Source organism: Sciurus vulgaris, assembly GCF_902686455.1.
Source record: "Sciurus vulgaris genome assembly, chromosome: 6".
Taxonomy (NCBI): domain Eukaryota; kingdom Metazoa; phylum Chordata; class Mammalia; order Rodentia; family Sciuridae; genus Sciurus; species Sciurus vulgaris.
In genome coordinates, this window is record NC_136466.1 from 172,022,978 (window position 1) to 172,035,101 (window position 12,124).

The 12,124-nt window shown below is 55.9% G+C and overlaps 1 long non-coding RNA gene across 2 annotated transcripts; it reads right to left on the reverse strand.

Annotated features, from left to right (window-relative positions):
• Positions 1-8,465: 8,465 nt before the first annotated feature.
• Positions 8,466-11,698, reverse strand: LOC306664063. Of its 2 annotated transcripts, none has more exons than XR_013764624.1 (3): positions 11,597-11,698; positions 10,620-10,748; positions 8,466-9,140 (listed from the first exon to the last, which is right to left on the reverse strand). It is a non-coding gene; the product is annotated as an uncharacterized lncRNA (long non-coding RNA). The 2 variants fall into 2 exon arrangements; XR_013764625.1 differs by having other exon boundaries at positions 10,620-11,236.
• Positions 11,699-12,124: the final 426 nt, after the last annotated feature.

Here is a 12,124-nt window from a genome sequence, read left to right on the forward strand (position 1 = left end):
TCTCCAGCAAGGTCTGCCTTTCCTTCCCTCCGTGTTGTGCGTACCCCCCTGAGAGAGACCTGCAGGCTTCACAGTGAAAACCATAGTTCAGGGGCCATCAGAGGGGCCTGGTTGTGGACGGTCCTGCTTCCCTACCTCGTGGAGGGCCATTTCCTGAGGTCTCCCTGTCCTTTCCTTCCTTCCTGAGATGGGGTTGGGGTGGGGAACTTGAGCATTCTCATCTCCCTGGCTGCCCTGTGTCCATTCACCTTTGATTTGATCATTGCAAGTTCATTCATGCGAATATTTACTTTTTAAAAAAAATGGATGTTATGTTTTAGAACAATTTTAGGTTCACAGCAAAATTGAGCAGAAAGTAGAGAGATTGCCCAGGTGCTTCCTGTCCCCCCACAGACCCAGCCACCCCAATCTCAATATCCACCACTGGATGGTTCATTTGTCACAGCTGGTGACACACATCATAATCAACCAAAGTCATAGCCTACATCAGGGTCCCCTCTGGGTACTGCATATTCTGTGGCTTCAGAAAATGTTCACTGACATGGATCTCATGGCAAAATATGGTGGTTTTCTAAGAAGACGCAGAGGACTGGGGTGTAGCTCAAGGGCGGAGCCCTTGCCTGGCAGGCACGGCACCACAAAGAAAGAAGAAGACATGGTGGACACACACCCGCTCCTGTTCTCGCTGTGTCACACCAAGCTGCCGAGGACTCACCAGCAAGAAGGCCAACACCTTCTACGGGCCCTCGGCCTTGGGCCAGAACCTCGAGCATTCGTAGCCAAGGGAGACACACCCGCGGAGTTCCTTGAACTTGGCGACAACCACTGAGTGTCAGGTGGCTCCATGCGCCTGCCTTCTGGGGTCATCAATACCTGACTGTCTGGAAGGATGAGAACTTGTCCTTTTCCACTCTCTTCCCGAGGGAGACCTTGGCTGCTTCCACGATTGGGCAGTTGTGAATGCAGCGATGATGTGTGCAGGTTGTGTGGACAGTCTTCAGCTGCTTTTCTGAACGCCATTGGGTGTGACTGCTAACCGTCCGCAAGAGCTTGCTTGGCGTGGTAAGGAGCCCTTCCCCATCTTTCAAGGCAGCTGAGCACCCTGTGCCCAGCAGCAGCCAGCAGGCTCCTCACTGGCACCAGGAGTGCCAGTGTTCTGGGTCCTGCCACAACAACTGCGTGGTGTCTCTGGCTGCTCGACTTTGAGCTCTGACAACAGATGACACGGAACATCTCTGGTCTGCTGTTCGCCCCTGTGTCCTTGGGGAGGTGTCTGCTAGGTCTCCTGAGCACATCTAATCCGGTTACTTGCTTTCTTCTGTTGAGCTTTGAGTGCTTTATGCGGAGCCTGGTGGCACAACTCATAATCCCAGCCACTGGGGAGGTTGGGGCAGGAGGATCATGTGCTCAAGGACAGCCTGGGCAACTTAGACTCCATCTCAGCAACAGAAAGGTGCATTTTGTACAGCAGCCCTTTAGCAATGTGCCTTTTGCAGCTGCAGGATTGCCTTCTTTTCTCTTGACAATCTTGCAGATCAGAAATGCTCAGTTTTACAGCATTTCAGTTGTGCCTCTGGCATGCACCAAGGGTCACCTGCATGCCCAGGCATCCATGATTCCCTCTGTGCCATCTTCCAGGACTGCTGTGGCCCCACTGCTTGTCCAGCACTCTTGTCTGCACTGCATTTGCTCCTGTGCTGGGTGCAAGGTCTGCCTCCGGTTTGTTTCTGCATGTAGATGTCCAGCTATCCAGACCCTCCCTCTCCCACTGAGAACCTTTGCTCAGCTGTCAAGGACAGTAGGTTCTATTCCCATGGCTCATCCCGGCACCCTACCTGCCCTATGGGCTTGTGTGCCTGCTCCCTGCCAGCACACCTGGCCCTGGTCACACAGCTACCACACAGACACTGAGTTGGCCCAGCCAGTCAGGGCCAGCTCCTCCCCTTTCCATGAGTCCTTGGGGTAAGCAAGGAGGCAATGATCGAACCACACCTTCTCAAAGGACTGTCCAGTTGTCCCAAGAAGATCATCGTCAAAACTGCACCTCTGCAGGTCCTCTTCTCTTCCACAGCTCATGGGATCCCCACCTGGAATTCAAACCTCTGCACCAGCAGAAGGGTTCTCAAGACCTCCTCACAGTGGCCTCGGTCTCTGTCCTGGAGCTGTGCCATTCCTCGGGGGTCCAGGGCCGGGTGTGGACTGCAGACAAGTCCTCCTCTGCTGGAGGACAGGGAGCTGGGAGCTCACAGCTGCGGTCCGCTCCAGAGGTGGAGGCCATGCCCTCCCAACCCGACCAGTGAGTCTCGTCAATGGAATCGACAGAGCACTTATCCTTCCAGCGCTGACATGAGCCAGGCCAGGCCTCTCCTTGAGGACATCATTTCAGATCTGCCACGGACACAGTCACCAGGGCCAAAGCTCATCTCTTCAAAAGGACCACTGACCCGTGAAACAGGGCCTAGCTCACCTCTGACTGAAGTTTGAGTCCCACCACCAAAGCTTTATTTCCCCCGTGATTCTGGGGAAGAGGCCTAGCCCTCCACATGGAGTGGAGACCAGCGTCCCTTCCCCACTGGGCTTGGGTACCCAGCTCCTAACTGGCACTTCTGGTTTCAAGGGAGGCTCGCGAGCACAAACCCAGAGCTTCCCTGGGGTCCCTGGCTGGCGGCTCCTCTCAGGGCGGCCTGTGCTCAGAGTCCACACACCATTCCATTCTTTCAGCCAGAAAATGGGTGCTGGGTGTGAGTGGCCCTGAGCGCCCTGCCCTTTAAGATGGACTTCACCACATCCTCCCAGTCTCCGAAGTGCAATGCCAGGCAGTATTAACAACTTGTAAAAATCGTTTCAAAAATCGATGGAATATCCTGTCCTAGAAGGACGGTGACCCCTGTTGCAGCACATGTATCGACTTGATATCAAAATGGATGGCATTTCGTGCCTTTCACCTGAAGCAAAGGCCTCGCTGGAGGAGATGACATCACCTCCCCACCACAGATGCCAGTGGCCCTGGCAGCCAGGACAGGGACGACATGGCAAGGGGGCCCAGGCCATGCAAGGACAAGAGCCAGAAACCACGATGTTCCAAACAAAGCCACATGCTGGCTCAACGGACACTGTGATCAAGATCCTGGAGTCTGAGTGCAGAGGAGTGGTGCACAAATCGTGTGTGTGTGTGTGTGTGTGTGTGTGTGTGTGCATGCGCACGTGCATTTGCTTGTGCAAGTTGGGAGGGCCAGGCGCAGGCAGACCTTGGAGAGGTGGGCAGACAGACAGGCTTGTGGGTCCCTGGCAGCACTCGCAGCCTGACCTAGTCATCAGGACTGCAGGACACCAGCCAAAGCCCCAATGCTTCCAGTTCCCAAGTGGCCCTTTGGCAAAGTCTTTCCCTTGGGACAGGCGACATGTGGGCCACAGGGTAGAACAGCAGAGGAACGTGAGCTGGTCAGCAGTGGACTCTGGGCTGCCTGGACCTGCTGCTGAAGAAACCACTGGCCACGTGGCTCCGTGCAGTGCTCAGACGCCTTGCTTCTCTCTCTTTCTGAGCTTCTCGTCATTGCAGACGGACAGAATGCTTTCATTTACTTGTGTGTTTTTATGTAGCGCTCAGGATGGCGCCCAGTGCCTCACACGTGCTAGGCAGGTGCTCTGCCGCTGGGCTACGGCCCAGCCCTCTTCCCTCTCTTCTCCCTTCGATATGCAGAGCCCGAGTCAGTGGGGGTCCTGCCCACCGGCTTTTTGGTCCCAATGCACTCCTGCCCCAGCCCTGCCCCACCTGTGCTGGGGCCTGCCCGGGCCCTCCCGCTCTGCTGCACCGCCGGGAGGGCGTGAGCAGGTGTCCACAGCAGGGCAGCCCCAGCCCCTCAGAGGACACGCCGGCTCCCGGCGGTGCTCAGGGAGGCTGAGCCTCCTGCAGACCCAGGCCTGGCCCCCTCTCCTCCTACTCTTTCTCCCACCTGCGTCCTGGGAACACACATCCGTGGGGACTCCCTCTGCCGCTCAGTTCCTGACATCTCCCCAGAGCTCCCCCTCTGCAGTCTGCCTGGCCACCGGTCCTGGGGCTCTGGTTAACCCCTTCCCAGAGGCTGGCAGGGACATGGGACCCGGGTCAGTTCAGTGGAGGTCTGTGATGGTGAGCACGTCTGCACACGCTGGCCCCAGGGAAGCCTCGCCAGGGTGTGGCAGCATCACACCGCCATGCCCAGCTCCCGAAGGGATTCTGTGTTGGCAGCCGTGGTCTGATTTCCGCTCAGTTCAAGTCGGGGAGACTTTGAGAGGAAGGGTGGCAAACTCAGCACCCCTCTAAAAGAAGGGGGAGGCCTTGAGCCAATGTCAATACGAGCAAAACTCAAGAACAAATTAGCAGGAACCAGAGGCCACGAGCAAAGGGCCCCTGTTCTCCGCTGAGGACGCGTTAGAGCAGCCTGAATGCCGAGAACTCACTGCACACGGCTCGCATTTCAGGGCCCTCCGGACATCTCCAGCTGCAGGTGGCGGCAACAAAGATGGTCTTTGAAGGCTACAGGAGGGAGGAAGGTGACATGTGGCCCCAGAGGAGTCTCTGGAGTACACAAGGCTGCTGCAGAGTTTCCAGGACACTGCTAATGGGGTGCAGCGAGACATTTACTAAAACATCTCTGGAAATACAAGAACTAAAATGTATACTGCTATGGCATGGATGTGAGGTGTCCCCCAAAAGCTCACGTGTGAGACAGTGCAGAAAGGTTCAGAGGAGGGATGACTGGGTTGTGAGGGTCTCAACCCAGTCAGTGACTTACTCCCCGGTGGGATTAACGGAGTGTAACTGGAGGCAGGTGGGTGTGGCTGGAGGAGGTGGGCACGGGGGTGTGGCTATGGGGTATTTATTTGTATCTGGAGAGTGGAGGCTTACTCTGCTTTCTGATCATCTTGTGGGCTGCTTCCCTCCGCCACACTCTCCCGCCATGTTGTTCAGCCTCACCTTGAGCCCCAAGGAATGGAGCTGCTGCCTGTGGACTGAGACCTCTGAAACCGTGAGCCCCCAGATAAACTTCCTCCTCTGAAATTGTTCTTGTTGGGTCCCTTAGAGCAGCAAAAAAGTGACTAAAACTTACACTAAGTGGAAGAAGGTAGAATAATGCACTTTATTATTATTATTATTATTACTATTATTATTATTATTATTATGGGATTGAACCCAGGGGCACTTAACCACTGAGCCACATTCCCAGCCCTTTTTATTCTTTATTTTGAGACAGGGTCTCGCTAAGTTGCCCATGGCCTAACTAAGTAGCTGAGGCTGGCTTTGAACTCTCCACCCGGCGCCCACCTCCCAAGGCAATTTGATTACAGGCATGCGCCACAGCACCTGGTCCCTCGGTTACAGTTGTATCCAAGACCTTCAAGCTGGAACTCTCTCTGTAGGTGGGAGATAGGGTTGGGAGGGACAGACAACAGCAGCCAGACACACAGCACAGATTCTGTGGATGTCCAGGGCCAAGGAAAGAGCCAGGGAAAGAGGAGAAGGAAGGTCTGCTGAAGGGAGAGGTGGAGGGGGACCTCGTGAACAGAGGTAGATGCACACAAGTCTTCCAGAAGAAGGGACGGGGTCCATCAACACCAGCTTATTTCCCAGGAAAGAAGTGTGGGTCAAAGGCCCAGAGACAGGTGAGAATTCAAGAACTTAAGTGAGGGAAAGGACTTTCTACAAAATCTAGAGGAACAATTTAAACTTGGACCTTCAGAAAAGCAGCCCATGTCCCTGCTGTTGAGGGAACAGTAGCCTAGCCACCTCCAGGGAGTCCCAATGGGGGTGGGCTGGGGAAGGAGGAGCTGCAGGCCCTAGTGGCCCTGGAGAACAGGTGACACGGTCAGCCCCCAAGGAGGAGGAGCCACATCAGGGCCAGGTGTGGAATTTACAGGGCCCAGAGCCAAGTCTGGGGACCGGCATTCGATGACCAGGAGGAAGGTGGGGAGAGGCCCTCACCACCGGCGGCTGCTCTCTGAGGCTGCTCTCAGCAGTGGGGCTCTTTAATCGCTATGTAATATCCTTCTGAGGAAAGGAATTTCGGAAAATGGTATGGAGATCCAGTCGTCCCTCCTGCACGCATCTAAGGAATGAGATCGTGTTTGGAGGACAGGTCTGCACTCCACACTCACTGCCTCCAAGAGCTGGAGGCCGCCAAGGGTCCAGCAGCAGATTAAGAGGAAAAAGATGTGGTGTATATGCACAAAGAAATATTATTCAGTCATAAAAATGAAATGCTGTCATTTGCAGAATCAAGGGTGGAACTGAAGATCATATGTTAAGTTGAATAAGCAGGCACAGACAGCAGGCACCGGGTGACCTCACTCATGTGGAGGCCAGGAGTCCGTCTCACAGAAGTCAGGAGTAGAATGGTGGTTACCAGAGGTCATAGGAGCAGGGAGGGAAGAGAGGAGGCAGACCAATGGGCACCACGCCCAGGGAGGCAGGCGCAAGAAACCACGTGCTGTTGCACAGGAGGGTGACTATAGACATGCACCACAACTTGCCAAAGCTGAAGGAAAGGATTCTGTGTCTTCAAGCACAAAGAAACGAGAGGTGTAGGAGGAGTGTGCCCGATCTGAACAGGACATATGACGTCCACGTGGATCAAAACACCAGAGGACGCTCCACAGAGAAGGCAGTCTTAGTTTTATTATGTGTCATTCACGATGCTTAATCCTTCTGGTGCTGGGCCTTGAACCCAGGGTCTTATGTGTGAGTGTATCACTGAGCTGCATCCCCAGTTCTTCGTATTCTATTTTGAAGATTAAATTGCAGAGGCCAGCCTTGAACTTGTGATCCTCCTGCCTCAGCCTCCAAGAATCAAGGATTATAGGCATGTGACACTGCAGTCGCCTTTAAAATTTTTAATTAAAAAAAAAAAAAAAAAACAGGCTGGGATTGTAGCTCAGTGATAGAGCACTTGCCTAGCAAATGTAAGGCACTAGGTTCTCTCAGCACCACATATAAATGAATAAATAAAATAAAGGTCCTACAACAACCAAAAAAATCTAAAATTTAGAATTGCACAGATTTGCCATCCATCTGTACATGGTCCTATTTTAAGTGTGAACAGGGGACTTTAGAGCCCGTGGCTGGGGTCAGTGGAAGTACTGTCCTGGTGCTCCCTGGTCACAGCCTGTGTGTCCGTTCTCCCAGGTCCGCTGCTGTGGTACGCCCCTCAGTCCCGGGGCTCGCTGTGTGGGAGGAGGGCTGGGGGACTGGTCTTTTGCAGGACCCCTGCCGCTGGGACGAGGGGAGCTGCAGGGAGGGCCCAGGCCCACAGGCCCTAGCCGGCCTGGCCCTACCTAGCGTGCCACTGGCACACCACAAGGCCCCGATGATGTGCCCACGAGACAGACCACGGCTTGAGAAGTCTGTCCTCAGAGTGTGCCGAGAAGCTGCTTTGCCGCCTCTGGCAGCAGAGACACTCGCTGGGAAAACATCCCTGGACCTGAGAGCCAAGAGCACGTCTGCAGTGAAAGTCTGCAGCAGAAATCCACGTGGACTCTTCATTGGTGGTAGTGAGCGGGCAGGAGTTCATGCCTCAGGGGCGCGAGGTGGGGCCAGGACGGGTGCAGGCACCACGCCAGGGCCGCTGGGTGCAGGCCCCGCCCTCGGTGCCCGAGGCTCTGCCTTCTGCCTAGTCCAGTCAGGTCTCGTCACACACTGGGGAACGTGGAGTGGTCTCCTGTGGTCTGGCCCACAGCCATTGACCGATGGACCTCCCCTGTCCACTCCCCCATCCTCGGGCCCTCGTGACCAAGCCCAGGACATCTCAGAATCTCTCCCTTGTCAGTGGGCACCACAGAGCCCCATGGAGCGGGTGGAAGGAAGCCACGCAGGCAAGACCTGTGCCCTCTCTGCTCGTGCACATCCGCGGCCCCGCCAACCTCACGCATCACCAGCGCAGCTCGGTCAGCTGTTGGTGCCCTGAGCTTCGGGTTGGGGAGGAGAGTGCCAACACTCCCAGCTTCTGTCTGCCCTCAGGGGACACAGGGTCCCTGCCCCGGGCAGCCAGGATCAGAGACACCCGCCGGATCCTTCTGTCCCTGTGGGACCCCACCTCCTGCTCCTGGGGAGGGCTCTTAACCCCTCCCAAGGCTTGAGACCTCTGGAGGTCCCAGGTGCCCATGAGGTCAGGTCCTGAGTCCTCTGGATGGCAAGGGGCACTGGGCAGATCCCTTCCCATGTGCACTTCCCAGCTTTCTTCTGCAGGGGGCAAGTGCAAAGCTCAGCAGTGTCGTGAGCCGGACCCCAGACCCAGGAGTCCCACCTGTTTCATCAGCATAAAGGCACAAGCATCACCCCCGTCCTGAGGCCCCAGGGCACCAAATTGAACCATGGTATGAACAGGCCTTGGGACACGGATTCCATGTGGCGATTCTTCTTCCTAAGCCACCTGACACCATGTCTTGGGGCATGCCAGGTGCTGGACCAGCCTATGACTTGGCCATGTCTGGAAGGCAGGTGTTGTTGGTACCCACGGCCAGTGCCTGAGGAGCCCCTGGCTGGGTCCAGAGGGTCACTGTTGTGCTCTGTCCAGGGGCAGTCTCAGCGGCAGCAGATGGCTGGATGCAGGAGGGGCTCCCACGTGGAGCTGATAGGGCCGTCTTGCGGCCAGGCAGAGGCTTCTCCCTGCTGCAGAAGGGAGTCCTTTCCTTGAGTCTACCACTGTCAATGCGGTTTAGCTCCCCATGTGCTCCAGAGAATAGAATCTCTTATTTGTTCAAAAATAGGCTTCTGGAGGTAACTACAAACCCCCAGTACCGAGTCATACTGAAAGCTCTGTGGGAAGCTGGTCTGGCTCTTTGAAAGATAATAATAGGGCTTGTGTGCTCCAGAGCCAAGACCCCCAATCTCATTGATTTTCCTTCTAGGGAGCTGGACCATCGTGTGGGTGATAGCCCTGGTAGACCACATCCATGCTGCATGCATGGCTGAGCCAGTGAATGGAAGGCCTGTGTCTGGATGCCTGAGAGCCCACCCCCACACTCCAGACCAACCACACGCGACCTTCCTCTCTGATACCAGCCCCTGGTTAGGAAGAGGACAGCTGCTACTGCCCTGAAGCACTGGCCGGCTGTGGACCACCCCCAGGACCAGGCAGCAGATGGAGAAGCCCTTCTCTCCAAGCCTGCAAAGGCAAGTTCGATCATGACCAAATGTGGGCTCACACGCTTCCTCACAGGTAAGGCCTGTGCTCTTCAGAATGCACGCCAGAAACCCTGGGGAGGGGGTGTGTTCCCAGCCCAGCAGGCCAGGCCAGGCGCCTTGCTGTCCTTCCCAACCCATGCCACAGGGCGCCTGTCCTCACAGACACCCTCCCCTGCCCAAGGCAGCAGGGAGGGGCTCAGTGTCCGTGGCCCAGGACTTCACAGAGGGACTGGGGGTCTTGGAGTCTGTACTTCCTCAGGCATCCTGATTACCAGATGAGCCGCCGTCAGGGCTCATGGTGAACAAGGACAGCTTGGCCCAGCTACTTTACCTCTCTTCTGGAACGTTCTGGCCATTTCATGTACTAACAGCCTCCTTTGCCTAAGGGTCCTCAAGCGAGGGGCTGATAGAGCAGGACTGGCAGGTTGGGGGTTCTATGAGCATGGAGGCCATGCACATGAATGCCCGATTCTCACAGGTCTGGAGAACGTCAGAGATGTGGCCGGCCTTGTCCCCGTGGGTGGCTGGAGCGGGGCCAGTGTCAGCTCGCAAGGCTAAAGCCATGCAGGGGACAGGGACAAATAATTTCCCCTGCCTGAGAGGCATGGCGACCTTGCCTTTAATTGCACCCAGCTGCCCAGTGCACAGGGAGCCTGGTTGGCAGAGGGACAGGGGAGGTCAACGAGTCTGGGGCAGCCTTCCAGCCTTCCAGAAACTGAGTGAGAAGTTGCCGCGTCGGGGAGAAGAATCGGAGGTGAGGGACTTAAGGGGCTCTCCTGGGTGACAGACAGCACCCTCCTCTAACTCTCTCCAAGGCCTTGTCGAAAATCTCATTTCCAGTCACTTTTCTAATGCCGCCAGATGCTGCTGTGACTAGCGGCAGCCCAGCTTGGGCGCTGTAGTTGCCAGACAGATCCGAGTGCCCTTTCCCCAGGTGGACTTGAGCAGGGAAGAGGGTGGTGTCAGCCCAACCCTCTGCAGCAGACCTCAGAATGTCTGCTCAGCTGCATGGGTTCCTCCTCTCTCCACTATCCCCCACCACCAAGGGCAAACATCCTCTTCCACAGGCCACCACAGATGACCCGAGGTGAAGACTGATCCAGGTGGCATCATTCTGATTCCAGCTCGGAGAACAGTTCCGGAACCTAACAGGAAAATAAGGCAACTGAAGATCTGAACTGGAGAAATGAAACCATACCCCAGAGCTCCCGGGGCTTGGCAGCTCCAGACCTGGCTGCTCCCTGACCCTCGGGTGACGTGAGACCACAACCCCTAGACCTGCCGATCCCCTTATGCTTAGTTGCTGCAGTGGGTCTTTCATCACTTGCAAACCTCAAGGCCCAGAACATCATCCACAGGTTGACTGCAGCAGCAAGAGTGATCGCTGTACGGGGTCGGGTTGGGGCACATCTCTGCCTGGTAAGGGCCCCTACTTGTCCCTGGGGAGCAGGCAGGATACCTTTCACAAAGACGGCCTGCAGACATCAGCATGGCCACCCTGCTTGTGAGCCTGCTAGGGATGAATGTCCATCAGGGTATCAGGAGTCTCCATTTTTCTTTTAACAGGTCTGCTGAGCAGTGAGACAGACTGAGGGAAGGATGGAGACACAGGGTTCAGTTAGACACCACTACAATACTGATGCAAACAGGCTCAGCTCTGCAGTGTTTGGTAGCTTGAAACCGCCCCTGCCTTCAGCCTTCCCTAGCAGTCGCCCCTCTCCCACCTACTCTGACTGCCATCCAGCCTGGGAAAATGGGAGCCCTGGCTTTCTTCTCCTGGAGGACCTCTGCAGACCACTGCTCTGGGCCCTGGCAGGCCCCAGCGGTTCCACTTATTTTGTTTGCCTGTCCCCATGCTGGCTTTATGTTATAAACAAAGAAATCATAAATAAGGTTAAAATGAAGCATAGTTTTATTTGGGTACACAAGAGATTTGCAAATTGGGACAACCAAGATTAGCTAGACACTAGCCTACCCTCTGCAGAGGGTGAGCAGGACCCAGGCTTCATTGCAAAAAGAAGCCATTCTTTGCAAAATATGAACAGGAGCCAGGTAAATCCAGTGGTTGGAGACTGACTGGGAAAAAAAGCGGGGGGATGTCAAATTCTGCAAGTCCGTTGGAGTGTCCATATCAAGAGGCAATCCGGCCACACTAGCTTTTCTCAAAGCTGCAAAGTGTCATTAGATCCTGGAACAGCATTCCCTCTGGAGCCCCTCTCCCCGCACCAGGTCTGTGTGGCCAGCTGCCTCTAAGGCTCAGGAAGTTCTGCTCTTTAGAGCATGCTGCAGCCATTCTTATTTTTGTTACCAATATCTTAACAACCCCCCCACCCACCCCCACCCCCACATACCCAAGAAATCAGGCGTTTAACTTTTGTGAGTCAAATTCTTTTTTGTTCGCTTTTGGTCCTGGGGATTGAACCCAGGGGCACTTACCACTGAGCTACCTCCCCAGCCCTTTTTATTTATTTTGAGACAGGGTCTAAGTTACCAGGCTGGCCTTGAACTTGGAATCTTCCTGCCTCAGCCTCCCGAGTCGGTGCTGGGGATTTGAACCCAAGGCCTTGTGCTTGTGAGGCAAGCACTCTACCAAAGACCTATCTCCCCAGCCCCTCGCGCGGCTCTTTTTTAAAAACTTCACGCTATAATCTCAGACGCAGAGGAGGGCCGCGAGATCAGCACCGGCCTCCCTGTGCGGCCTCCGTCCAGTGGCCTCACGCCACCCTCCGCATGTTGCGGGGGCAGCAAGAAAACCTGGCCCCAGGCCCCCGCAGGCCCAGGCCCACGCCCGGCCGCCACCGCCGGCCCACGCTTCCCGAGGACCCGCCGGCCCGAACAGCCCCTGCCCGCGCACCGGCGGGCGCGTGGACCCTGAGGCACTCCGGGAGGCCGGCGCAGTTGGGTGACGTCACCGACGCGCCCCCGACGTGCGGACGCGCGTACGTGGGCCGGCGGCGGCCGAGC